Genomic DNA, 27,295 nt, shown 5'->3' on the forward strand with positions numbered 1-27,295 from the left:
ATCTAATGCCTGATGATCTGAGGTGGAAGAGTTTCATCCTGAAACCAACCTCCTCTACAGCCGCCACATGGCCCAGGTCTATGAAAAACTGTCTTCCAGGAAACTAGTCCTTGGTGCCAAAAAGCTGTGGACCACTGGTTTAAAGGAATTTTATTTGTGACTAGCTGTCTCATCCATTATCTTCATGTTCCTGGAATTTTTGATACAGAGAACAATATATAGCTTATGCTAGTTTAATGTAAAGTGTTTACATGTTTACAAACAACTTAGGAACTGCCTGTTTCTTTCCTTTGAAAAACCTACTTATAACTGTTGCTAATCAGAGTGCATATTCAGGGCATTTTAAATCAGTCTATACTCCTGGGTTGTAACCCTCAAGCGTGGCCCAAATAAACTGTTTATATTAATTTTGCCTCTGCTTCTTTCTTTCAGGTAGGCAAAGGCAGAGCCTATGGCATTTTATAAAGTTGGACATCATTTTAATTTCTAAGGCCAAGTAAAATTTGATAACAAACTTGCTTATTGGCTGAAAATAAACAAAACTCCTCAAAGTAGCTTTAAGCAAAAAATGGAATGTATCATACATAAGGCAACTTCTGGGTTATAGGTGAAAACAGGCATCACTAGGAACAGCAACAAATAAAAAGCCACCAGAAATGTAGTCTCTTTTGGGCTTTCACTGTCTCTCATCTTTTTTTTTTCCTGTTTTCTGTGTCCACTTCATTTCTCTGTTTTTGTCAGTGGATTTTCTCTTTCCACTTACTCTTCAAGGTATATAGTCCTTAAAATAGAATTTCCCAACAGTGGCTTTGCCTCCTAATTATATACACCCAAAAGCTTGCTGCTTAGAGTTTTCTGGGTCTGAGTTGTAAACTTCTAGGACAGAGAAACTCCAAGTTTAGATCTTGGATCTTGATATCAGATAGGAGAAGTTGTTCTAACTTGTTCTTAAAACTTCTCTAACTTTTGGCTATTTTGCTCTTCCATATTAATTACAGGATCAGCTTCTGAAGTTTCATGAAAAATTTGATTCAAAAATCAAGTTGAAATTTTACTGGATGGGAACATCAATTTGAGGAGAAATAATATTTTAGAAACATCGTCTTTTCATGCATGAGAATGATATATTTCTTTATTCATTTCTTTTATTCGATCATGATTTATAATTTTATCAATGAATACATTAAACATTTACTATTAGATTTATTCCTAGGGACTTTATGGATTTTGTTGCTATTATAAATAAATAATAATTTTTTCCTATTATAGCTTCATTTGAGAAAGTTTTGACAGAGGGTTATTGATTTATGAGTCACTTAGCTATTTTGTTGAACTCTTTTACTAGTTCTAGTAGCTATTCTTTATTTTGATACTTATGCCAATAGGGTAAGAATGCTATTGATTTTTATATGTTCTTTTATGCAACCTGCCAAAATCTTGCAACTAAACTAGTTTGTTTTATTTTTAATCCATTTATTTGTTTTATTTACCTTGCCTTCTAGAGCTGAATGTACAGCTCACTTATTTTTAATATATTCTCTTTAAAAAAAATCCACTTATCCCTACAAAATATACCTGACATTTTAGCTGCATTGGATTAGTTTTGAGAGAATTATATCTCAAAAGCATACACACATACATAAACTATATCTTTACACCTTTAACTTCTATTACCTTATTCCTATTATAATTTAACATATGTTTTTGACAGGATATTCATTTTTTTAAATATATTTTATTATTGATGTCAGTTTAGATTAGGATATTATCATAGACTATTGCTTATGGGCAACTATTTGTAATGTGATAATATTGCCTTTGTGACTTACTGCATTGGTAATTTGATTATTATTCCATGTATACATATTTTCTTTTGGATACACAGTTCTGTATATATTTATTAGCTAAAGCTTTTTAAGTTTGTTATTCAAAAAATATTATAAATAATATATAGTTCACTTTGGTCATTTAAAATATCTTACTAATATTATTGAGGTATCCATTTCTCTTTACAGTTGTTCTAGTTTGACTTTGAATATTTGAAGTTCATAGTTCCAAATAAGGTCACGATTATTAGCATTTCTTAGCAATTTTTTTCCTTTTATTATTGTACATAATAGACTTATTAATATTTTGCCTTAAATTCTATGCCATCTGATATTAATATTGCTGAATTAGCTTTCTCATGATTAGTATTCATATATCATAGCTTTCACCATCATTTTATCATGGCTTTTGCCAAGAATTTAAGTTTAATAAAAATCCAGTCTGTAATCTTTTAGCAGACAAATTTGAGCAATTTACACTCTTTTGATTAGCTACTATGTTTGAACTTATTTTTACCATGTTATTTCGAATTTTCTATTAGTCATCTTTGTCCATTATTTTTCTCTATTTATTAGTGCTTTAGGGAGTAAAAACTTTAAACAATCCATTATTTTCTCTGCTACTTTAGAAGGGATATAGGTTGAGAATCACAATCAAAAATTCCAAAATGTGAAATACTCCAAAATCTGAAACTTTTAAAGTGCTGACATGATGCTCAAAGGAAATGTTCATTGAGGCATTTCAGATTTCAGATTTTTGGATTGGGGTGCTGAACTGGTAAGTATAGTGCAAATATCCCAAAATCCACACACACACACACAAAATCTGAAACAATTCTGGTTCCAAATATTTGTGACAAAGGATATGATCAACCTGTATATTTTCTTTCAATTCTATTAGTAGTCACTCTTAATTTTTTAAATTTATACTTAATGAGTTTTCTTTACAAACTCATTTATGATTTCTGTTTTATCAAAAAAATGACAATAAATGAAACCACAGTGTGTCTTGATTACCCTATTTTGCTATAATATGACACACATACAGTTTTTGTACTTAAAATCAATCATTAAATTTATAAACGCCTTATCCAGCTTGGTGCTAACTTTTGTTTCTTGTATCTCATGCCATTTGTGTGGGTTTCCTCTTTTTCCTGTGGAAGTGCATCCAATTGCCATTCTTTTTGTGAGGGCCTGTTTTTGAAAATTTCTTAGTCTTTGTAAACCTAAAAATTGCTTTTCAGGTGATGATTCTTCTGTGAATGTGGCATTTAATGTGGATATTTATTTTTTCTTAGCACTTTGAAGATATTCCATCATCTTCTGGCATCTGAGCAGATAATTTATGCTTCCTCTTGGGAAGATTTTAAGATTTTTCTCTTTAGATAAACATGGTAGAGTCAGAAGGATTGTTACTTTTTCTGCTTCTTAAAATTTCATAAAAATGGGATTAAAAGGACAAAATATCGTAAAGAGCTATAAAATAATATGATATAAAATAATGAGAAAAGACATTATAACAACAAGTTTTTGGAAACTATAACACACATTGATAAGGATAATTTACTTAAAATACAAAATAAGGCTGAAATTTATCCTAGCATATGCAGAAGTTCAGAATCAATCCAATTGTACCATGCAACACCAGAAATGTCAGGAAATGCCTCTAAAACTGGTAATGCAGTTAGCGCTTAAAAACATAAGGAATAGTTGAAAGATTGTGTAAGATGCATCTAGACTCCTAGATCTCTTCATCCTTCCTACATAGCAAGTCAACAGTATTTCTTTAACACTGGGAGGATTAGAAGTTTATTTTCTGAGTAAACTGATTAACCTATAAATAGAAGGGTATAAATAGCCTTAAAAGATGACAAAATTTGAAGGTACATCGTTTGAAGACCTATCATTGAAATAGCTGTTGCATCATCCTGTTATGAGATCCATCAGTCAACATGTCTCCCTGCCTCTCTCCAAGACAGGAAAGCACACATTACTTCCAATTTGCTTTTTAGTACTTGTTCACCCCTAAATATTCTTAGAAAGCCAATACAGTCATTTGAAGAAAATCTTTAACATAAAAAGAGAAACCAAAAGAAAGAAGTGAACCAATAAACTCAAATAAAAAAACAAACTTGGGAGCAGAAAAAAGAAAATCATAGTGACTATAACTGATATCCACAAAACAGATAAAATAATTTTTTATTATACTTTAAGTTCTGGGGTACATGAGCAGAACATGCAGGTTTGTTACATAGGTATACACATGCCATGGTGGTTTGCTGCATCCATCACCCCATCATCTACATTAGGTATTTCTCCTAGTGCTATCCCTCCTCTATCCCCCCACCCCCTGCTATCTCTCCCTTAGCCCCACCACCTCCCATCAGGACCCGGTGTGTGATGTTCCTCTCCCTGTTTCCATGTGTTCTCATTATTCAATACCCACTTATGACCGAGAACATGCAGTGTTTGTTTACAAATGTAATGGATGGGACAAAATATTAAATAAATAGTAGAAGATATTCTGGGACTGAAGGAAATTAGTTTCTAGATTTGAAAGGTCCACTGACAGTCCCAGTTAAGGTGAAAATAGATGCACACACAAAAAAATCATTATACAATTTCAGAACTCTGAAACAGAGACGATCTAGAAAAGGTTCCAGAGAAAAAAATTACACAATGTGTTTCCTTATTGACATCTTCTTGGAAGCTGAAGTGTATAATTTATTTAAGAATTATTTTAACCCCCTAAATTCTAGAGAATTCTCAACTGTAGTTTTTTAGATATTTATTCTTCATCATTCTTTCTTTTCTGGAATTCCTTTCAGGTCTATATTGTTCTACTTTGATTTCTCCTCCAGACCTCTAAATTAATGTTTTATATTTTTCTATCGCCTTGTTCTTTGTACTACATTCTTAATAAATTTCTTAATCTTTTCAATTCAACAATCCGCTATTTTATTCTGTTTAATGTGGATTTTTTTAAACTTTAACGACCATGATTTTTATCTGATTTGTTCTTTTCATACCAAGCCATCATTTTCTTCTTTAAAAAGAATTCCTTGTCATTGAAAAAATAAAAATTTCCTTTCATTTATCAATTTGAGTATATCAAATATAGATATTTAAAGTCTTTATTGGAATGTTTCATAAAAATAATTTGATGTGAATTGAATTCATGCTCCACTTCTTGATTTGGTTATGCGTACTTTGGTATTTGAGTTTATCATGTGTTTTAAAATTTTGTTTGTAAGTCCACTGCCTCTTTCTTTGGGTTTAGTTCTCTCTTTCAGCCCTATTTTATGGTGGTCTTCACTTGTCTTCTTGATCCTCACATGCAGAATCAGAGCATATCTTGAGCTTGGGGGTTTCTATGCCATGGGGATAATAGAAACATTGCATATTCTGTTGATTACAAATTCAGTTTCTTGTTTTTGTGCTGTTCTTAGGAGGAAGGCTATGTCTGCATTCTTCCTAGGCTTAGAGTCTGTTAAAGTTGCATTCCAGATTTTAGTCAGTGTTATTATATTATTTTTTCTTGAGAAGGAAGTCCCACTCAAATCCTTGGCCTCAAATTGTGAACATGCCTTGAGTCACTTTATTAAATGTTGCTTTTATTTATCCCAATATTGTATGTATTATATACTAGGAAATGGCAGGGGTTGGGGGTGAGTGAGAGAGAAAAATTCAGCCCTGCCACATTAGCTAAAGTGAATGTTACAAGAACAGGAAAGATATTATTTGTACTAAGTGTTTCCATTTCAACATTATATATTTAGGATTGTCTCATAGTCCAGTTGACTATAAAGAAACACTTTGTTTAGAAGGCCTAATTGATCAATGCCAGTTTTAACAAAAACAAGTGATATTGGTTTAGTATGTTACCTCTTGTTCTCTAGATGGACACTAAGAGTATCTTAAAATTAATAAGAATTTAGAATTTAGATCAGAGATGCTCTGTGAAATTAATTTTTCAAATATTTATGATGTACCCATAAATTATACTACCTCATATCCTTCTATGAAATTCAAAATATGTAGAGCTCATGTTTGAAAATTATTATGTTTGAAAGAGAAGGAAATGATCCATTATTAAAAGTTCCTGGACATTTGATAAAATATTTGTTTCATTGTAATCCAAGGGTCCCCAGGGCTTGAGCAGTATATATTTGAATGACTGGTAAAATACAACCTCCTTTGTCATGAAATGCAGGTACATGTATTTGAAGTAGTTGGTATTTTTTTTTTCTATACTTCATACTGCAGCAGAAAACTGATGATGACTTGTAAAAGGGTATGCAGTTCCACTGAGAAACCTGAGAAAAAAGTCAGTTTTTGGATTTCTAGGCTGTTCCTTTTCTATTTTCATTTAATATCCCACCCTCCGTGCTTTTCTTCCTACACTTAGCCACATGACTATTTTACAGTTACCTTGAAATGTTCTTCGGTTTTTTTTTGTTTGTTTTTGTTTTTTTTTTTTATGAAGTATCTCACAAAGTCTTAGGCCTGAGTCAAAGCAAATCAGTGCTCTTTATTTACTAAATAATAAAATCATTAAAATATGAAATGATACCTAATATTATATTGATTATTCCCACAATAGAAAGAGGATGAAAAATTACTTTAGTATTAAAATCCACATTGGCCGATGATTGATTTAAACTACTCATGCTTCAGTTTCAAAAAGCATGACTGAAATGCAGCAATGTCAGAATACCTCATTGCAATCTCTCATCTAGTTATTTGTGTCACTCCTCTCCTGAGCCCCGTCATGGAGGATGGCTGACCTAACAAGCTATCAAGTCCCCACAATTGTTGTAAAATCCCTTTGATTTTATTCAGGGAAAATGCCTGGTATATATTTACTTTTCATTATAGGAAAATACATCTTTATGGATTACCTCTTAAAAATCATGCTTTAATACAACCTAGAAAATTGAGTATGATTCCTCAGATATGAAAACAATTCCTGTATGGGAAAAGATTGAATTAAATTGGGACTTTATTAGCATATTGAGTAAACACTTCATCTTTGATATGTTAACACTACCTGGGCACCCTGAGAGATGTTTTTTTCCTTCTAATTTATAAATTAGAATTCTGCTGTAGGTGTGACCAAATATAGAGATTTTATTTTGTATAGTCCCATTCAGTTCATTGAAAGCATTCTGCCTACTATAAGAATCTTTTTTACATATTTCAGCAAGTCAGAGGAAAGACTGGATCCAAAATACAGAAAGTCAGATGGTCACTTTTCATTATTATGATACAAAATTCATGATTCATTCACTATTTCTCACATTATAGCTAAGTATAATTGAAGATAACTGTTTCCTATAGCTAACGTATAATTAGCTGCTGTGTAAGGTTAGAAATGTACAACATTGTGAAGGAATAATCTTGTTGGCATTGGGAATGATTTCACAGAAGAGTTGCTATAGGCAGGTCCTTAACATTAGAATAGGATTTTGATAGGAGGTGGGAAAGTCAGAAGTGTTTTTCCCAGGAGGATTGAATTAATTAACTCAAAAATATTTAGAACAAACTAAATAAATAGAGTTATTCTGCACTGCTATGTGCTAGGCACTACTCAAAGTATTTAAAATGTACTATTTTAATTCATCTATTTAAAAAACCTGTGAGTTAGGTACCATTAATATTTTCATTTTGTAGTTGACGCCTTGAGGCACAGAGAGATCATTCAGCTATTAAGCAGTAGAATCAGGATTCAGTCCAAGACAGAAAAGACTCCAGAGCCCACACTACTAAAAACAATAACCCTGGAGCCAACAGCCTGGCTTCAAATTCTGACTTCATCAACAGCAGTTGGATTAGTAGTTGTAATGACTCAGGGTAAGTGTCACATAAATGTTAACTATTTTAATTATGTTGATTGTTATTAATAAGTTACTTCTCTGTGGCTAGGCATAAGTCATTCAATGTGCTACAGGTGATACCAAATATGATGAGAGAAAGCCTTCATCCTTGGTGAATTTTCAGTTTTGTGAGAGAGAGATGTAGTCAACCCTCTGTATCCTCAGGTTTCACATCTGAGGAGTCAACCAACCACAATAGAAAATATTCAGAAAAAAACAGATGACTATACCTGTTCTAAACATGTACGGACTATTTCTTATCATTATTCCCTAAATGATAGAGTGTAACAAGTATTTACATAGCATGCACATTGTATTAGGTTATAAATAATTTAGAAATGATTTAAAGTATACAGGAGGATATGCACAGGCTTATGCAAATATTATGCCATTTTATATAAGGGTCCTAAGCATCTGCACATGTTGTTACTAGTGGTTCCTGGACCCAATCCCCCTTGGACACTGAGGGAGGACTCTGTGTACCCCGGAGGTATAATGTGCTAAGCACGGGTGAGATTATCTCCAATTGGAAGAGAAGAAATCAAGAAAGACCCCAGCTGTTTTTAAGCAGAACATAGAATACATAAGATTGTATTTGAAGAGGTAAGGAGGAAGACATTATGCGGTGAAAGGACAATGTACACTAAGGCATTTTGTGTTAAAAATGGCCAACATATGTTGAAGAATAGCTTGGCTTATTTTTAATTTACAGAGGGAACAGGCAGGGTAGTGAAAAAAAAAAGGCAGAAAAGCAACCTTAAGTTCAGATCTCATGGAGCCTTGAAGAGGTCTTTAAACAAGTGAGTGACAGATCAAAGGCATTTTTGGGAGATCATTTTGGTAACAGGGCATAGAGTGGAGGAAGAGAGGGCAAGGGATACTATAAGCATGTAAACCAAATCGGGCTTGATGTGTTTTTAGTTCCACTGTGATAAATCTAACAGTATGCTAGATCATTAACTTGTTTGATGTCACTGGACAATCACTTATTATTATGTTCCTGTGTTTCCTTATCTCAAAAAAGAGAGCTTAATTGATAAGTATATGATCATCAGTTTATAGAGGTCATAAACTCTCTGTGCTTGACTTCAGGCTTAAATACTTTCACAAGCATGTTTTGCTCATGACGGTGATTCACAGATATGAATATCTTTTCTCTCTTAGTAAATTCTTATTTTCACCTTATTTGTTTTTCTCAAACTATAAGTAATTGAGATAAAATCATATTGCATACTTTTTTTATCATACAGAGATTAAGATTAGTATATAATGTGGACACAAATAATACTTATTTGAATATTGACAATATAAAGTTCTATGCTTTGATTATGGTTCTTTTTCAGTGGGTTGAAGGATTTGCCAGGTCTAGGTTTTAGAACAATTTTTATGTGTAAAATTAGGATGATAACTTGTTTTTTACAATCACTGCTTAGTAAACAAAAAAATATTAATTTTATTTTGTATGTTTTCATATCTTACTCCCCAAACTAGAACACATAACATTAAAAAGAGTGGAATAAGATATGTTTTCCCCAAAATAAATATTCAAACCCATAGAGTAAAAGACAGCTATACAAATTTTTTTAATTATGAAAAGTCTCAATGTATTATATTTTTCAAATAAGGAAAGCAGATCTCAGAGATTCTGGTAAGTTGTGTCTTCATTCTGATTGGTTTCCAAGAATATCTTTATTTCTGCCTTCATTTCATTGTTTATCCAGTCGGCCCTCAGAAGCAAGTTGTTCAGTTTCCAAGTGGTTGTGTAGATTTGAGTGTGTTTCTTAATCCTGAGTTCTAATCTGATTGCACTGTGGTCTGATAGACTGTTTTTGTTATTTCTGCTCTTTTGTATTTGCTGAGGAGGGGTTTGCTTCCAATTATGTGGTCAGTTTTAGAGCAAGTGTGATGTGGTGCTGAGAAGAATGTATATTATGTGGATTTGGGGTGACGCTCAGGCTAGAACTTCCAGTACGCCAAGTCCATAAACATAATCCATCACATAAACAGAACCAAAGACAAAAACCACATGATTATCTCAATAGATGCAGAGAAGGCCTTTGACAAAATTCAACAGCCCTTTATGCTAAAAACTCTCAAACTAGGTATTGATGGAACGTATCATAAAGTAATAAAAGCTATTTATGACAAACCTACAGCCGATATCATACTGAATGGGCAAAAGCTGGAAGAATTCCCTTTGAAATCAGGCACTAGACAAGGATGCCCTCTCTCACCACTCCTATTCAATATAGTATTGGAAGTTCTAGCCAGAGCAATCAGGCAAGAAAAAGAAACAAAGGGCATTCGATTAGGAAAGGAGGAAGTCACACTGTCTCTATTTGCAGACAACATAACTGTTTATTTAGGAGACCCCATTGTCTCAGCCCAAAATCTCCTGAAACTGATAAGCAACTTTAGCAAAGTCTCAGTATACAAAATCAATGTGCAGAAATCACAAGCATCCCTATATACCAATAACAGACAAACAGAGAGCCAAATCAAGAGTGAACTCCCATTCACAATTGCTACAAAGGGAATCAAATACCTAGGAATACAACTCACAAAGAATGTAAAGGACGTCTTCAAGGAGAACTACTAACCACTGCTCAAGGAAATAAGAGAGGACACAAACAGATGGAAAAACATTCCATGCTCAAGTTTAGGAAGAATCAATATCATGAAAATGGCTATACTGCCCAAAGTATTTTATAGAGTCAATGATATCCCCATCAAGCTACCAATGACCTTCTTCACAGAACTGGAAAAAACACTTAAACTTCATATAGAACCACAAGAGATACTGCGTAGCCAAGACAATCTTAAGCAAAAAGGACAAAGCCAGTGGCATCACACTGCCAGACTTCAACTATACTACAAGGCTACAGTAATAAAAACAGCGTGGTACTGGGACCAAAACAGAGATATAGACCAATGGAACAGAACAGAGGCCTTGGAAGCAACACCACATATCTACAACCATTTGATCTTTGACAGACCTGACAAGAAGAAGCAATGGGGAAAGGACTACATGTTTAATAAATGGTGTTGGGAAAACTGGCTAGCAATGTGCAGAAAGCAGAGACTGGACCCTTTCCTGTCACCTTACACTAAAATTAACTCCAGATGGATTAAAGATTTAAACATAAAACCCAACACCATAAAAACACTAGAAGAAAATGTAGGCAAAACCATCCAGGACATAGGCATAGGCAAGGACTTCATGACCAGAACACCAAAAGCAATGACAACTAATTAAATGGGATCTAATTAAAATTCAGTTTCTGTACAGCAAAAAAAAAAAAAAAAAAAAAAAAAAAATCATTAGAGTGAACCAGCAACTAACAGAATGGGAAAACATTTTTGCAATCTACCCATCTGACAAAGGGCTAATATCCAGAACCTACAAAGAACAAAAACAGATATACAAGAAGAAACAACCCCATTCAAAAGTGAGCAAAGGATATGAACAGACACTTTTCAAAAGAAGACATATGAGGCCAACACACATATGAAAAAATGTTAGTCATTACTGGTCATTAGAGAAAAGAAATCAAAACCACACTGAGGTATCATCTCATGCCAGTTAGAATGGCAATCATTAAAAAATCTGGAGACAACAGATGTTGGAGAGGATGTGGAGAAATAGGAACACTCTTACACAGTTGGTGGGAGTGTAAATTAGTTCAACCATTGTGGAAGACAGTGTGGCAATTTCTCAAGGAGCTAGAAATAGAAATTCCATTTGACCCAGCAATCCCTTTACTGGGTATATACCCAAAGAACTATGAATCATTCAACTACAAAGACACATGCACAGATGTTCACTGCAGCCCTGTGTACAATAGCAAAGACCTGGAACCAACCCAAATGCCCATCAATGATAGACTGGACAATGAAAATATGGCACCATGGAATACTATGCAGCCATAAAAAATGATGAGTTGGTGTCCTTTGTAGGAATTGGATAAATCTGGGAACCATCATTCTCAGCAAACTGACACAAGAACAGAAAACCAAACACCGCATGTTCTCACTCATAGGCAGGTGTTGATCAATGAGAACACATGGACTCATGGAGAGGAGTATCACACACTGGAGATAGTTTTGTGGGGGCTAGCGGAGGGATAGCAGTGGGTGGGAAGGGTGAGGAGGGAAAACATGGGGAGAAATGCCAGATATAGATGAAGGGGAAATGGAGGCAGCAAACCACCTGGTTATGTATGCACCTATGCAACAACACTGCATGACTTACACATGTACCCCAGAACCTAAAGTAAAATAAAACATATTAAAAAAAAAAAAAAAAAGAAAAAGAAAGCTGATCTCAAGCTAAATGGCTTCTAGGGAAATTTCATTGTGCCTTTCACATCATATTTTCAAACTCCTCTTTGGACTATAGTAAAACATATCTCCCTTGATATTTCAAGCCTGAATGTCCCTTAGATACTTAAGATGCTACAGCAAATAAAGTCCTGTTGGTATGAGAAGATACTAGAAGTAAAATTTAAAACTAATTATGACTCTTCTGCTGAGAGTTTCTTTAAAAGCCACTTTCTAATTTCTGTCAAACATTTGCAGTTCTAGTACAAATACATTTTTTTTTTAAAGAATGAATTCACTTGCATTGAAACTTCAAGGTAGTGTTTGCTTTTCATTGTGAAATAGAGAAAGGTTGTGAAGAAATTTCCAAGGAATTAAAAAATTAACTCTGAAAATTCTCTTTTAGTTTTGCAAAAACATAATGGGTCTAGTCCTAACAGTCATAGAATTACACAATTATCTTACGGATTTAGGATGTTCTCATTGCCAATTCAGGCTTTTAAGGAAAAAAAAAAACAAATCAATTCTTAAAAATAAACTCTCTGAAGTGATTGTATTGCCAATCTAAGCTTTAGTGGAAAATTACCAAATGTCCTTTTTTCTTTCGGTCACATTTATTTTCTTTCCCCATGAAAAACAAACACAGCAGCAATGAATTTTCCTTAATGTTCTCTGACCAACACAGATGAGGTGTAATTGCCTGTGGATGAAACATTTTCCCTAGTCAAGAGTTGCATGGAGACTTTCTACATGTAAAGTGTCTTCCTGCCTAATATATATATATTTTTTCCTAGCAAAGGAAGTGGATTGGATTTAGTTCAATTTGTTTTTAACCTTTGTATCATAACATTTGTTGAAACAGAAGATTCAGAGTCAACTTGGATCATTTTCACCTATTAGAAAACATACTTAAAATCAACATTTGATACATAGATAAATATCATATGTAAAATGGGTTATATGGTTACAAAAATTTAGTTTGCATTAGATTGTGGAATATTAAGGTTTATTGTCACCCTCTTACCTAAATAATTTATGGAAAGGGTCTCTTGTAGCCTTATATTAATGATCTGAATGGAATGAAGGCTACTATTTAGAATTTACTAATATATCTACTAAAATATGTGAAGTTAGTTTCATTAACTAGGTTTACATTACCCATTTTTCTTATGACAATCATACCTCTTATGACATACAAGACATACAAGTTTAAAAATTGTTAAATCAATTACTCACCTTTTTTTCTTGGCTTATTGTCATTTGACTGAACTCCACAGTTACATCCAATACGAAGTTAAAAATGAAGTTTCTGACAACTATTTTCTACTAGCAAACATAACAACTCTCCTTCCAAATAAAAGCATATCAACATGAAGGGTATATGTTAGGTCATAATCTTTATGTTAATGAATTCCTTACTGAATAGTGAATCGTAAGAATATATTACCTTATTCCTATAATACATTACCTGCCAGCAGGTAATTACCAATCAAAACCTAAACAGAAAGGAAGATGTTGACTCTAGTGACCCCTGCAGGTAAAATTAAAGAAAAAGTACACTCCTATTGGACAAAAGATACTATTGTATAACAGAATGCAGCTAGGTAATACCAAAGCATTAGCATCTATCAGTAACTCCCAATGAGATTTGTTATTATTCTTTACTAATTACCATTGAAGATTTTGTAATTTGCAGAATAAGTCAAGCATATGTTTTGGGATTTTACTAGCTATTATTAAACACATTTACATTTTGCATGTCAACTATCATTTCTAGCGAATGCTGTCCAGATAGGCTCTTGAAAAGCTGTTTGGGGTTATTTGATTAAGGAGTTAGAAGAGATCACAAACAGCCATCTGGTTGGCTGCCTGCCTCACGATTAGTTTCAACAACCAGATAACTGATGCACAAAGCACTTAACAGGCAGTCTCAGGAACTCCCAATGAGATAGGCATTATTATCAACGTATTATGGAAAGATGTGAATAAGTGGCAATATAAGTGTCAAAGCTGGGAGATGCCCTAAAGCCATTTCTCCTGAGCATTATTCTATAGGGTGAAGGCAATATTTAGGAAAGGTCACCGAATGGCTATGTATACCCCAATTCCCAGTGGAAGGGAATATATTTAATGACCACTTATTTATTTAATATGTGTGAAGTGCTTACTTATTATTTCATTTTGGGCTGGATCATGAAGGTTTTAAAAGTATCCAACAATTAGCATGAAGATTTTTTTTAAAAAAGAACAATGTATCACATTAATGATTTAAACAAATGCAGCTTTATACCCTTAACTAGTAGTAATAAAGACAGTAGCCACAAATTCAACAATTTCATATGTAATTGAGTCATTATTTTTAGTACTTATATCTACATTAAAATTTTGTGACAACTTATGAGATACAAACAATTTTTATGGTGACACTTTTTTTTCAGAGAGTTATCTTTTTAAAAGTTTATGCTTTGAAATTTACTATTAAGTTTAGCTTCATCTTTTACGTTCCCGATTAACCCACATAAAATGTTCTGTTTGTGTGGATATTTGTTACTTTTATGATATAATTATGGAGAGGGGGAGAGTGAGAGAGTGAGTGAGAGAGAGAGGAGAGAGAACAGAAAACATGTGCAAGCTCTCCATCAGCACAAATGAACTGAGTTCAGATCAGGCAGCATCTCATGAACTATGAAAGGGTGTCTGAATCTCATTTAATGTGTAACGGGCTTCAGGTAGAAACAAGCAGGGGCTTCTCTTGCTTCTGTGTAGTGGCAGGTCATAGACAGAAAAGAGTAGAATAAGGAGATTTTTAAAAGGAGAATTTTACATTAGATAAAAGCTAAATTTTGATATTAGAACAAAGTCAATTATTTCCTCAGGTTTTTGTAAATGGAGCAGGTCTGAGACTATTGTCTTAAAAATACTGTGACCATAATAATGCCAAAATAAGAGGTTTGTGTCAATTGAATTGAATAAATATTATTTATATCAGGTAAAGAAATGCATTGCCATATTATAATGGCTTCAATCTGAGTTTGTTCTCTACATTGAAGTAAAATAAAAGTGTATCTCTTTTAATTGAAAATAGACAGAAAAGTTTTTATATACATTTTCAAAAAGAGTAGTAGACAAATGTTCCAGAAGGTAAAGTAAGGTCAAATATTTTCCTTCTATAATAAGCACAGCCTGGGCATAAAACTGTAATTTGTCAATACATATGTCATGCCAAAAGAACCAGTCAAGTCAGGGAGGAAAAATTAGTTGAGCCAGGTTTTTGGCTTAAGAGGAAATTCAAAAGATAGGTTTTCTGTATTTAATACATTATAAGAAGCTGTTGATCTCATCCAACTGTAATCATTTTATTTATATGCAAAATTGGTAGAATATTAACTAATATAATAGGATTTTACAGAGAGTTGGATAAAAATCATATTGCCTAGGGCCTAACACATAGTAGGAATTTGGTTTATAGCCTTAGCTGCAAGCCTATCTAAAACTAATCTGTGTTAAACATAGACTTAGGGGTTTGAGTAAGCTATGCTAATTCATTAGCAGTTAGTTGGTACAGCAGAATAACTAGTTCTGGGTTATTTTTAAAGAAATTATGTTGAACAACTCAGAATTGAGAAAGCTCTGCTCGTCCAACATTCTACAGTTTTTAGATTATAACAAAAGAATGCTAAAATTAGATTGAGAAGGTCAGAGAGTCAGTGAAATTCAAACATCACTTTAAGTATTCCCGCAATTTTTCTCCTTGCTAGCATGTGCTTCTTACCATTTATACATGTAAATATGCCTTTCAAAACACATTAGGTTTAGCAAAAACAATTGAGAACTGCCATGGGTTGAATTGTGTCCTTCAGAAAAAGATGTGTTGAAGTCCTAATTCCTAGTACCCCGGAATGTGTGAATTTATCTGGATGTAGGGTGTTTGCTGACATAGTTAAGATGAGGCCATACTGAAGTAGAATGGGCCTAAATACAATATGGCTGATGTTTTTATGAGAAAAAAGAACACAGAAAGTGAGACACTAAGGGAAAAGATGGCCATGTGACAATAGAGGCAGAGATTGAAATGATGTTTCTACAAGGCAAGAAATGACAGGGATTTCTGAGGAACACCAACAGCTATAAAAGGCAAGGAAAGGTTCTTCCCTGCAGACTTCAGAGGAAGGATGGCCCTGCCAACACCGTGCTTTATACCCTTCATCTTGGTATGGTCAACAGCACAGCTGAGCAAAAACAAAATAAAACAAAAAAGCAAATAAACACCTCCACTCTTAATTGTCTTCTCTTCTGAATCATTTATGCATCATGTGAGGGACAAACAAATGCTTATTACCGTCAGAACTCCAGAGCATACACAGCAGTAGAGAAATCAGGTCTATTCCATTGACTTCATGTATCTTTAACAAAGGTGCCATCTGTGGTCCAGCACCAGAAATCTCTTTTATTGGCGATGATGTATGAGACCAAAAGAACACAATCTGATTTTTTTTCAGACCGGGGTACATGAAATTGAGCTTACAGTGCTGTAAGTTAGGAAAATCTTGTTTTAAAGGCTGTAAACTGCATATAACTTTGTGAATATATTCATATGCATGATATTAAAATAACTTATGTGTGCCTAAAATCCTAGATTATAAAAATAGCACCCAGCTAAAAAATGGATTTTTTTTTTTTAGTCAATGCTCTCTCCTTCTGTGACCATTATAGTTTTCTGTGTCCTGTCTCCCCTGCACAGTTTTATTTGCCATCAGTCTTAATCCATTTTCACAAACAAATTAAGGCAGAGAGCCAAATGAGGTATGCAACTCTACTCTCTATCATCCACTTCCCTATGCCTCTGTCAGAATCAATAAATACTCATTCAAAGGAGGGGGATAGCAAGGGGAGAAATGCCAGATGTAGGTGATGGGGAGAAAGGCAGCAAATCACACTGCCACGTGTGTACCTATGCAACAATTTTGCATGTTCTTCACATGTACCCCAAAACCTAAAATGCAATAAAATAAATAAATGGGGAAAAAAAAAAAAACAAAGGAGGGGGCCTAAGCAACTCATTAATCCTTCTGCTCACTGCTTCCAAAATATGGGTGACTTGTTAGGGGCTCTCTAAAACCATTGTGCAAAATATAGCTCTTCAGCACTGTTAAAACCCTAGCAATACAGGCACAGAGCGTGAGGAGGGGTCTTATCAGTGATAATTACGTTAGTAACTGTGTTCTGTGATTCATCCATGTACAGCATTTTCCATATAATGTCTTTTTGTCATACAGGATTATAGATTGCCTTTGTTTTCTAAGACTCATCCAAGCCTGGTGTCTCCTCATTGTTTAAATCTGTCCTTGAACATAAACAACACTCTGGAAATTTCCAATTTTATACAACACTTTTCAAAGCGCATAAAAAGAAAGTTCTTCAGACTCTTAAGAGTGAATAGTGATTGCTGACTTGTTTAGAGTGAATACAGAAGGAGATGCTATACAAGAATTTCTTTAGCGATTCCTGTGAAGGATGTGGATATGAACACCATAGAAATTCACACACAATATTGGAGTTAAAGGAACCTACACAAATAGAGATTTTGAAAAGATCTATATGCTTAGGTTTCTCACTTTCCTCGACCTTAAAATTAAAAGTGTGATATCTTTGTCTTACTTTTCTAATTCCTTTGTTGCCCCAAGTTTGGAGGATTTTATTGTTATTCCTCATGCATTTTTCTAATTCTAAGAGAAGTGATGTGAAAAATAACATCAGTCTGAACTTGGTAACCTCTACTTTATTTTATTTTTTTAGTTTGACTTAGCTAAAAGCCATTATAGCTGCTGTTTATTATTTCAAAATACCATTAATTCTTACTAGGTGATTCATTTCCATGTAAATTTTTCTTTTAGGGAGCTTTGATTTAGAGCAATGTATGCGTTAGAAGGAAAACATTAGATAATTATTTACTCAAAAAACAAGAGAGAGGAGGGTTGAAGAGAGCATATCCCATGAGATTTAAGACTGACAGATTAGCAGCAGAAAACCTTTTGTCTGGAAAGTAAGAAAATGATCCTGAGAACTAAGCACAATATACCTCTCAACTTGTCAAACCAAAGAAGCTTTATATGTGCAAAGTGTCCAATTCTGTTTCCTCATACGCAGCGAACATGAAATTTCATCTGACTTGGAAAATAACCAAATTGAAAATAAAACCTGTAATTATAAACATAACATTTATATAGATAAAAAAGAAACCATTGGATTAACCTGAAGTAAGATTTTGCTGCCTCATAATTATAATATTTATTTTAGTGTATTAATTTATTAGTAAAATATAATAAAGTGACAGCCTTTCAATTGGACAGTATAGAATATCAAAATTTTAGAGATATAAAAATAAACTAATAGATTTAATGGTATTATATCCATTTAATAGATGAGGAATCTGAGAATCATAGAGATGAACTAACTTGTCCAAGATCAGATATCAGAAAAATGGCAGAGTTGGGGGTCATATCTAGTTTTGGCTACCCTAAAGTGGATGTTTTGTCTACTTTTTCTAGGCAGCCTTGCAGACCAGATGGTAGAGATGATGCTAGGTCCTACCAATTCACTGAAGTTTTTTAATTCAAAATTACTCGCCCCTTCTAATGAAATTGACACAATTCACTTATTTTTGGGACTTGATTACACTAAACTTAACACTATGTTTGCTTTCTCATTTTTTCTCTTCCTTCCTTCCTGACTTCTTCCTTCCTTCCTGCCTGCCTGCCTGCCTTCCTTCCAGCCTTCCTTCCTACCTTCCTGCCTTCTTGCCTCCCTCCCTTCTTCCTTCCATCCCTCTCTCCCTTCCTCCTTATTTTCCTTGTCTTCCTCATTCTACTCAAAAAATGATTTGAAGGGACTCATAATGTAATGTGTATATAATAGAACCACTAAAACCTCTCAAAAAGATTTTATGTACACAAGTTTGTGTGATATCATGATTTAAAATTATAACAGAACTGCTATTGAATAAAATATTAACAATGTTGACACTTTATTCATTAGTCTAGTGTTTACTGGAATGTGCCTATATTCTAGGGATTATTGGAATGCAAAGACAAATGCACCATACATCATAGGCCTTTCCTTCACTACAGGTGCTGTGTTAGGGCAATACACAAAAGTGGTGGGAATAGAGGTTGTACATTAATGTGTTCAGGAGAATTGAAAAGGTTTCATCAGAGAGTAGAATCTCAAGGGGTTATAAAGAATATGAAAAAAATTCTAAGAAAGAAGAGAGACAAAAATATTCCTGGAAAATGATAAGTGATGGATTGGCCCCGTTCTGCAATTGAAGCAGGTGGTGGTCATTGTTAGGGAAATGTTACATACAAGGTATAAGTTGAGATAAAAAAACCAAAAGGTTTAAGGCATGTGGTTATTACATCAAGCAATTTGGATGTGATACTAAACCATGTGTAGTTTTTTAAAAATATAATTCAATACAATCTTTCGCTTGCAAAAGTACAAGTACAGAAAACAACAAAATCCTATTTTGAATCAGTTCAGAATAAGTTGCCACCTTGCTGCCCCATCCCACTGAATTCTTTACTGTGTCTCCTATAAACAAGGATATTCTCCTACATCAACACAATGCAATCATCAAAATCAGAAAATCAGCACTAATACATTCCTAACATGTACTTTTCTGACTCTGTTCACATTTACTAATTGTCCTGATAATGTTCTTTAGAGCAAACATATCCAGTTCAGAATCACATGTTGTACTTAATTGTCATTATCTTTTTAGTCTTCTTTAGTCTGGAGCAGTTCTTCAGTCTTTCTTTGACGTTAATGAATTTGACACTTGTATTAGTCTGATAAAGGCTGCTGATAAAGTCATACCTGAGAATGGATAATTTATAAAGATAAAGAGGTTTAATGGGCTTGCAGTTCCATATGGCTGGGGAGGCCTCACAATCACAGCAAAATGTAAAAGGGATGTCTTACATAAGACAAGAGGGAATGAGAACCAGGCATAGGGGTTCTCATTGTAACACCATCATCAGATCTTGTGAGACTTATTCACTGCCACGAGAACAGTATGGGCAAAACCACCCTCATGATTCAATTATCTCCCACCAGGTACCTCCTATAACACGTGGGAATTCTGGGAGCTACAATTCAATATGAGATTTGGGTGGGGACACAGCCAAACAATGTCAACAATATTGAAAATGACAGGGCAGTTGTTATGCAAATTTGCCAGAATATCACAAAAGATATCCTGTTGTTTTTCTCATTGCATCCTATCAGGTACTGTGGAATTTTAATTTGTACCATTAATGACTATGTTCACTGTGATCACCTGATTAAGATGATGTCTGCCAGGCTTCTTCATTGTGAAATTCCTTTTCTCCTTTTGTAAATAAGTAGCATTTGCATGGAGAGATAATTTGAAACTATGTACATATCCTATTCCTCACTAAATCTTTTTATTCTCTTACTTAATTCAATGAGTTATAATCAGTTACTAGTTCCTATCATTATTTATTTTGATGTTTAAAATGGTTGCAGAGTTGGCCAGTGGAACTCCTTCAAGCTGAAGTCTGTGTTATTTTGGTGTTCCACATCATTCTTTACTTTGTGTCACAGAAGTTTGTAGACTTATCTTCATCCTATGCGTTTCCTACCCTACCTCTTGGATCAGCAATTTCTCCAAGGAGCCCTCGTTCCTTATAAAGAAGAATGGTATTCAGAGGCCAATATATGGGCACGAAGTGTGCTCAATTCTATTTGAGTTGGACATGATTGCTGCTCTTAGACTCTTATTGACTGTAGTTACAGAATATGTATACCCAAGTATGTGTGTGTATATATATATGAGTATACATACATCCACACATAAAGTGGTACATTGAATTTTTCAAGACGATTACAAGATTGCCCATCCCTTATGATCTTTTTACAATATAATGATGATGCTCTTATCACCGAGAAGTCAGGTCTATACCATGCCTGTCACCTACCTTGAATCTGCAGATACTATAGACTGAATCGTGCTTGCCCTAAAATTCATAGGTTGCACCTCTAACCACCAGTGTGATGTATTTGGAGGTGGGGCCTTTGGGTGTTAATTACTTATGGAAGACTTCACGAGGGAGAGGCCCTTATAAGGAAAGACACCAGATGTGTGTCAGTCTCCTTGGGATGCTATAAAAAACACCATAAACTGGGTAATTTAGAAACAACATAAATATATTTCCCATAGTTCCAGAGCCCAAGAAGTCCAAGATTGAGGTGCTGTCAGATGACATGTCTGTTGAGGGCTTGGTTTCTTCATAGACAAAGTCATCTCGCTGTAACTTCACATGGTGGAGGCAGGGGGCTGGAAGTGCTTCCTTGGGTCCTCTTTTATAAAAGTACTAATCCCATTCATTCAGGCTCTACCCTCATCATCTAGTCACCTCTGTGTTACATTGTTCTTGCATTGGTATAAAAAAATAATTGCGACTGGGTATTTATTTTTATTTATTTTATTTTTATTATACTTTAAGTTCTGGGATACATGTGCAGAACATGCAGGTTTGTTACATAGGTATACATATGCCATGGTGATTTGCTGCATCCATCCCCCCGTCACCTATATTAGGTATTTCTCCTAATGTTATCCCTCCCCAATCTCCCTACCTCCTGCTATCCCTCCCCTATCCACCCTAACCCCCAACAGGTCCAGTGTGTGATGTTTCCCTCCCTGTGTCCATGAGTTCTCATTGTTCAACACCCACTTAGGAGTGAGAACATGCAGTGTTTGGTTTTCTGTTCGTGTGTCCATTTGCTGAGAATGATGGTTTCCTGCTTCATCCAGGTCCCCGCAAAGGACATGTATTCATCCTTTCTTATGGCTGCATAATATTCCATGGTGTATATGTGCCACATTTTCTTTATCCAGCCTATTGTTGATGGGCATTTGGGTTGGTTCCAAGTCTTTGCTATTGTAAACATTGCCACAATAAATATACATGTGCATGTGTCTTGATAATAGAACAATTTATAATCCTTTGGGTATATACCCAATAATGGGATTGCTGGGTCAAATGGTATTTCTAGTTCTAGATCCTTGAGGAATTGCCACACTGTCTTCCAGTGTTCAAATGGTTGAACTAGTTTACACTCCCACCAACAGTGTAAAAGTGTTCCTATTTCTCCACATCCTCTCCAGCATCTGTTGTCTCCTGATTTTTTAATGACCATCATTCTAACTGGCATGAGATGGTATCTCAATGCGGTTTTGATTTGCATTTCTCTAATGACCAGTGATGATGAGACTTTTTTCATATGTTTGTTGGCCTCATAAATGTCTTCTTTTGAAAAGCATCTGTTCATATCCTTTTCCCACATTTTGATGGGGTTGTCTGTTTTTTTCTTGTAAATCTGTTTTAGTTCTTTGTAGATTCTGGATATTAGAACTTTGTCAGATGGTAGATTGCAAAAAAATTTTCCCATTCCATTGGTTGCCGGTTCACTCTAATGGTTGTTTCTTTTGCTGTGCAGAAGCTCTTAAGTTTAACTAGATCCTATTTGTCTATTTTGGCTTTTGTTGCCATTGCTTTTGGTGATTTTGTCATGAAGTCCTTGCCTATGCCTATGTCCTGAATGGTATTGCCTATGTGTTCTTCTAGGGTTTATGGTGTTAACAAAACTGGAAGTACCATGCTACCTGACTTCAAACTATACTAGAAGGTTACAGTAATCAAAACAGCATGGTACTGGTACCAAAATAGAGTTATAGACCAATGGAACAGAACAGAGGCCTCAGAAGTAATGCCACACATCTACAACCATCTGATCTTTGACAAACTTTACAAAAACAAGCAATGGGGAAAGGGTTCCCTGTTTAATAACTGATGTTGGAAAACTGGATAGCCATGTGCAGAAAGCTGAAACTGAACCCCTTCTTTACACATTATACAAAAATTAACTCCAGATGGATTAAAGATCTAAACATGAAACAGGGTAATTTATAAAGAAAAGAGATGTAATTGGCTTAGAGTTCTGCAGGCTGTGCAAGCATGGTGCTGGCATCTTCTCAGCTTCAGGGGAGGCCCAGGGAGCTTTTACTCATGGTGGAGGACAAAATGGGGAAAGGCATCTCACATGACAAAAGCAGGAGAAAGAAAGAGAATGGAGGGGAAGGTGCCACACACTTTTTAACAACCAGATCTTATGAGAACTCACCCATTATTGTGAAGACAGCCCCAAGCCATGAGGGATCCACCTCAGTGACCCAAACACCTCCCACAAGGCCCCACCTCTAGCACTGGGGATTACAATTCTATATGAGATTTGGGCATAGACACATATCCAAATTTAACTCCCAAAGTTCTCACATTCTAATAATACCACATTGGTGATTAGGTTTTCAACATATGAGTTTTAGGGGTACAGAAGCATTCAGAACATAGTAGCTGGGCTAATTTCACTTCTCCTGGGTCCCGTGTCTCTCTTCTATTTGATTTATTCTCAAATGTCACTGAGGCCCCTTCATAATGTTAAGTGTAAGAGAAGTAGAATTTCTGAAGTCATGCATGTATGAAAAATTTTAAAGAATAAATTTTATATAAGATACTAAATAAATTATGAGACACTACATATATATGTATGTGTATATATATTATTTTGTGTATATATATGTATATATACACATACATATATATGTTGTGAATATATATGTATGTGTATATAAATATATGTATATATATTTTTATGTGTATATATGCATATTTTACATATATATGTAGTGTATATATATACATACATATATACATACATACATGTACTGTATATATATACATGTAGTGTATATATATACATGCATATATTCACATATATAAATACACACTATATAATATGTAGTGTACATATATACATATATACATACCAAATGTATATTTTATTATGTATGTATATATGTGTATATATATACACTACATATATACACACATAATAAAATATATATATACATATATTTATATACACATAAAATATATGTATATATATATTTTATTATGTGTGTATATATATTGTGTATATATATAATAATTTATTATTTGTATATATATATATACACACACACATATATATATATACACATAATAAAATGATTGCTTTTTCTGGCTTTCTTTCCTCTGACTGAATTATGGCCAAAATACTAAAGACATGATTGCAACTACTTTTAAACACCATTTAAATCACTTGAAATCTTTTTTATTAATGACTTTGGGATTCAATATGTAGTTAATATTGAAGCTTTTAATCATACATTAGAACACATTCTCTCTAGAAATGGTTTATATAGCCGTGGCATATAAATACGTATATACAAGTATATATAGTATTATATATACATGCACACATACATATACCCTTGTATACTAGAATATAAACTTGTATGTATATATTTATATACAATATATAAATTGTATATACATACATAATAGATCAATTCTATATACATACAAGTATATAAAATAAATTTTGGAAACTTTTAAATAACCCTTTAGAAGCTAAGAAAGTCAAGAAACTTTGAAAAGCAGAATGAGTTAGGAGGGCTAACCCTTGAGACACCTGGGTTGGGATCTTGTGATGATCCCAAGTCACCTGATTATAATTCAAGTCACTTTCTTACAGTTATGATAACTACAGATTGAAAAATCACTTGGATTAACATGAATTCTCTTTAAAAATGAATGTTTCTTATAGGATCTAGTAAGTGGTGTCAGTTTGCTATACCTTAAAGCAAGTGGCAACCACCTTTACCCCCTTGAGGTTTCTGTTAATGTCTAGCTGAGATGATCAGCATCAGAGCTGAGAAGGAAAAGATAATTTTCATTACTGGTAGGGCAGGCTTAGGGCAGCATATCAAGCTAATGTGACTCTGGCATCAGTAAATGGAGGTGAAGTTTATCAGGCAAATCCAAGAGAAAGAGGCGATTCCAATTGGGTGATTGAGAGTCTCCTCTATCACAACAGAATAATCGACAGCGGCTAGAGGTATGAGAAGTAGGAAATCTGTTAAAGATGAGCTAGTTAAACTGGCTATAATTAGAGGCAGAATTACCTACTGAGGTAAGAATGGGGAACTCCCACATACTTCAGTGGCGTCCTCTGTGTTTAAAGTAAAATCAAATTTTGCTAGGGCTAATAAGAACCTATACTTGCTTATTTCCTGAACCCCATCTCTCCTACTACCGCTTTCATCTCAGCTCAGTAAATTCCATCTTCAGTGGCATTCTGGCTATTCTGTGAACATACTAAATTTGTTTCTGCCTTAGGCTTTTGCACTTGATGTTCCCTCTGATGGGAACACCCAGCCCCAGATCACCTGGTGTCTCCTTTATATCATTCACAGTCCAGCTAAGATGTCATCTCCTCAAAAAGGTCTACCCATTTAAAACAGACACTCCCAACTTCACCAGCCCTGCTTCCCGTATTCTCTATCACTTCACTCTGTCAGTCTTTCCAGCACTTATCACTTTCTGAAATTATCTTGTTTGTTTATGTCTTGTTGCCTGACTTCGTCCTGACACTATAAATGCTTGAGAGCAGGGACTTGGTCTTGTTAACTTTATGTCCTCAGTTCCTAAAACCATGCCTGTCCTGTGGTAGGTAGTCAATAAACGTATTTTGAATAAATAACTGAATACATGAACTGGAGAGTGGATGGAATAAGAATTAAGAACTTCAGCCGATTGGTCTGATACAATGGAAGGAGTGAGGACAGGGAACAGATATGATGTCGTAGGCAGTGTGTTCAGGATGAAATACAAGCTCCAGTTTGCCATTCTGTGATATGGAAAAATTACTTACTCTTGCTGAACCTCAGTTTCTTCAGCTGTGAAATGGAAATAACTGTTGTATATGACTGTTTAAAGATTTAGTTAGGTGAAACAATGAATATATAAATGTATATATAAAGAGTGTGGCACAGAGAAGGTACTCCATAAATAGTAGACATTATTATCATTAATACTGAGCTAAATAAATTTTTGCATGCTTAGCATGAGAAAGCTTGAGAACACCCTATCCAATTTTGTTTTTCCTAAACTCTGCCTTTTTATACAATTCATTATATGTTTATGAAAGTAATAGAAACTCTAGTGTATTTTGAATATCAAACAAAATATTCATATAAGCTTGATTTTCAGATGCAGCCAAAGAATAAATTGGACCATAAAGTATGAACACTTTACCTAGTGATGAAAGAGTAGTACACATGAATAGAAGAGACATAATGGTTGGCCATAAAATATGATTAACCTAGTTGAAACAAAGGGCCTTAGTACCTCACAAGTGGTGAACTCATTAGTGGGTTATAGGGGTTCCACATGAGTGAAAAAATCATGTATAATGGTTGCTCATTACATACCCTATTTATTCCTAGGGTGCCTTTTGTGAAGCTTGTTTTTTCAATTAAGTTTAAGCAAGAAGAGACAAAAGCATGATATAAGAATATGCCAACCATATTTTAAAACAGTATTATTTTAGGAAGTTGGTCTCTATTAATCAAAAGAAAGTTAACTCTTGATGATAAAGCAAGTTTTGTACGCATTCTATGCATAACAAAGCCATTTAACATTGCTTTAAAATGAAGACTTTTACGAAGCAGAACCTTTTGATGGGCTATTTCCACGAGGATCATGCTGACCTGTTCCCTCTCTCCTTTTTATTATTACTATTACTGCCTTTGTAGCCCCAGTTCTGCCACCATGTCTGTAAGTTTGGGTAGTAAAGACATCATGTTTGGTAGAGAAGGACATCAAAGTTGCCTGTGTTGTAACTCAAAACAAGACAATACTTGTGAACATTGGAAGCACATCATACACATACAGTGTGCTATGACAGAGCACTTAGCACATGCTTTTGTATTATGGGTGTCCAGTAAATACTAATTAAAACAAAAAAAAGCCATGTTGACAACTGGCTCAGGCTTTTTTTTTTTTTTTTTTTCTTTTCTTTCTTGCTTTTTTTTTTTTTTTTTTTTTTGACAGAGTCTTCCTCTGTCTCCCTGGCTGGAGTGCAGTGGCATGATCTCGGCTTACTACAACCTCCACCTCGCTGGTTCAAGTGATTCTCCGACCTCAGCTTTCCAAGTAGCTGGGAATACAGGTGCTCACAATCACACCCACCTACTTTTTGAATTTTTAGAATTTTTAGTAGAGACAAGGTTTCACCATGTTGGCCAGGCTGGTCTCGAACTCCTAACCTCAGGTGATCGACCCACCTTGGCCTCCCAAACTGCTG

The sequence above is a fragment of the Sapajus apella genome, unplaced genomic scaffold (genome assembly GCF_009761245.1).
Source record: "Sapajus apella isolate SASKATOON/1434 unplaced genomic scaffold, GSC_monkey_1.0 scaffold7, whole genome shotgun sequence".
Taxonomy (NCBI): domain Eukaryota; kingdom Metazoa; phylum Chordata; class Mammalia; order Primates; family Cebidae; genus Sapajus; species Sapajus apella.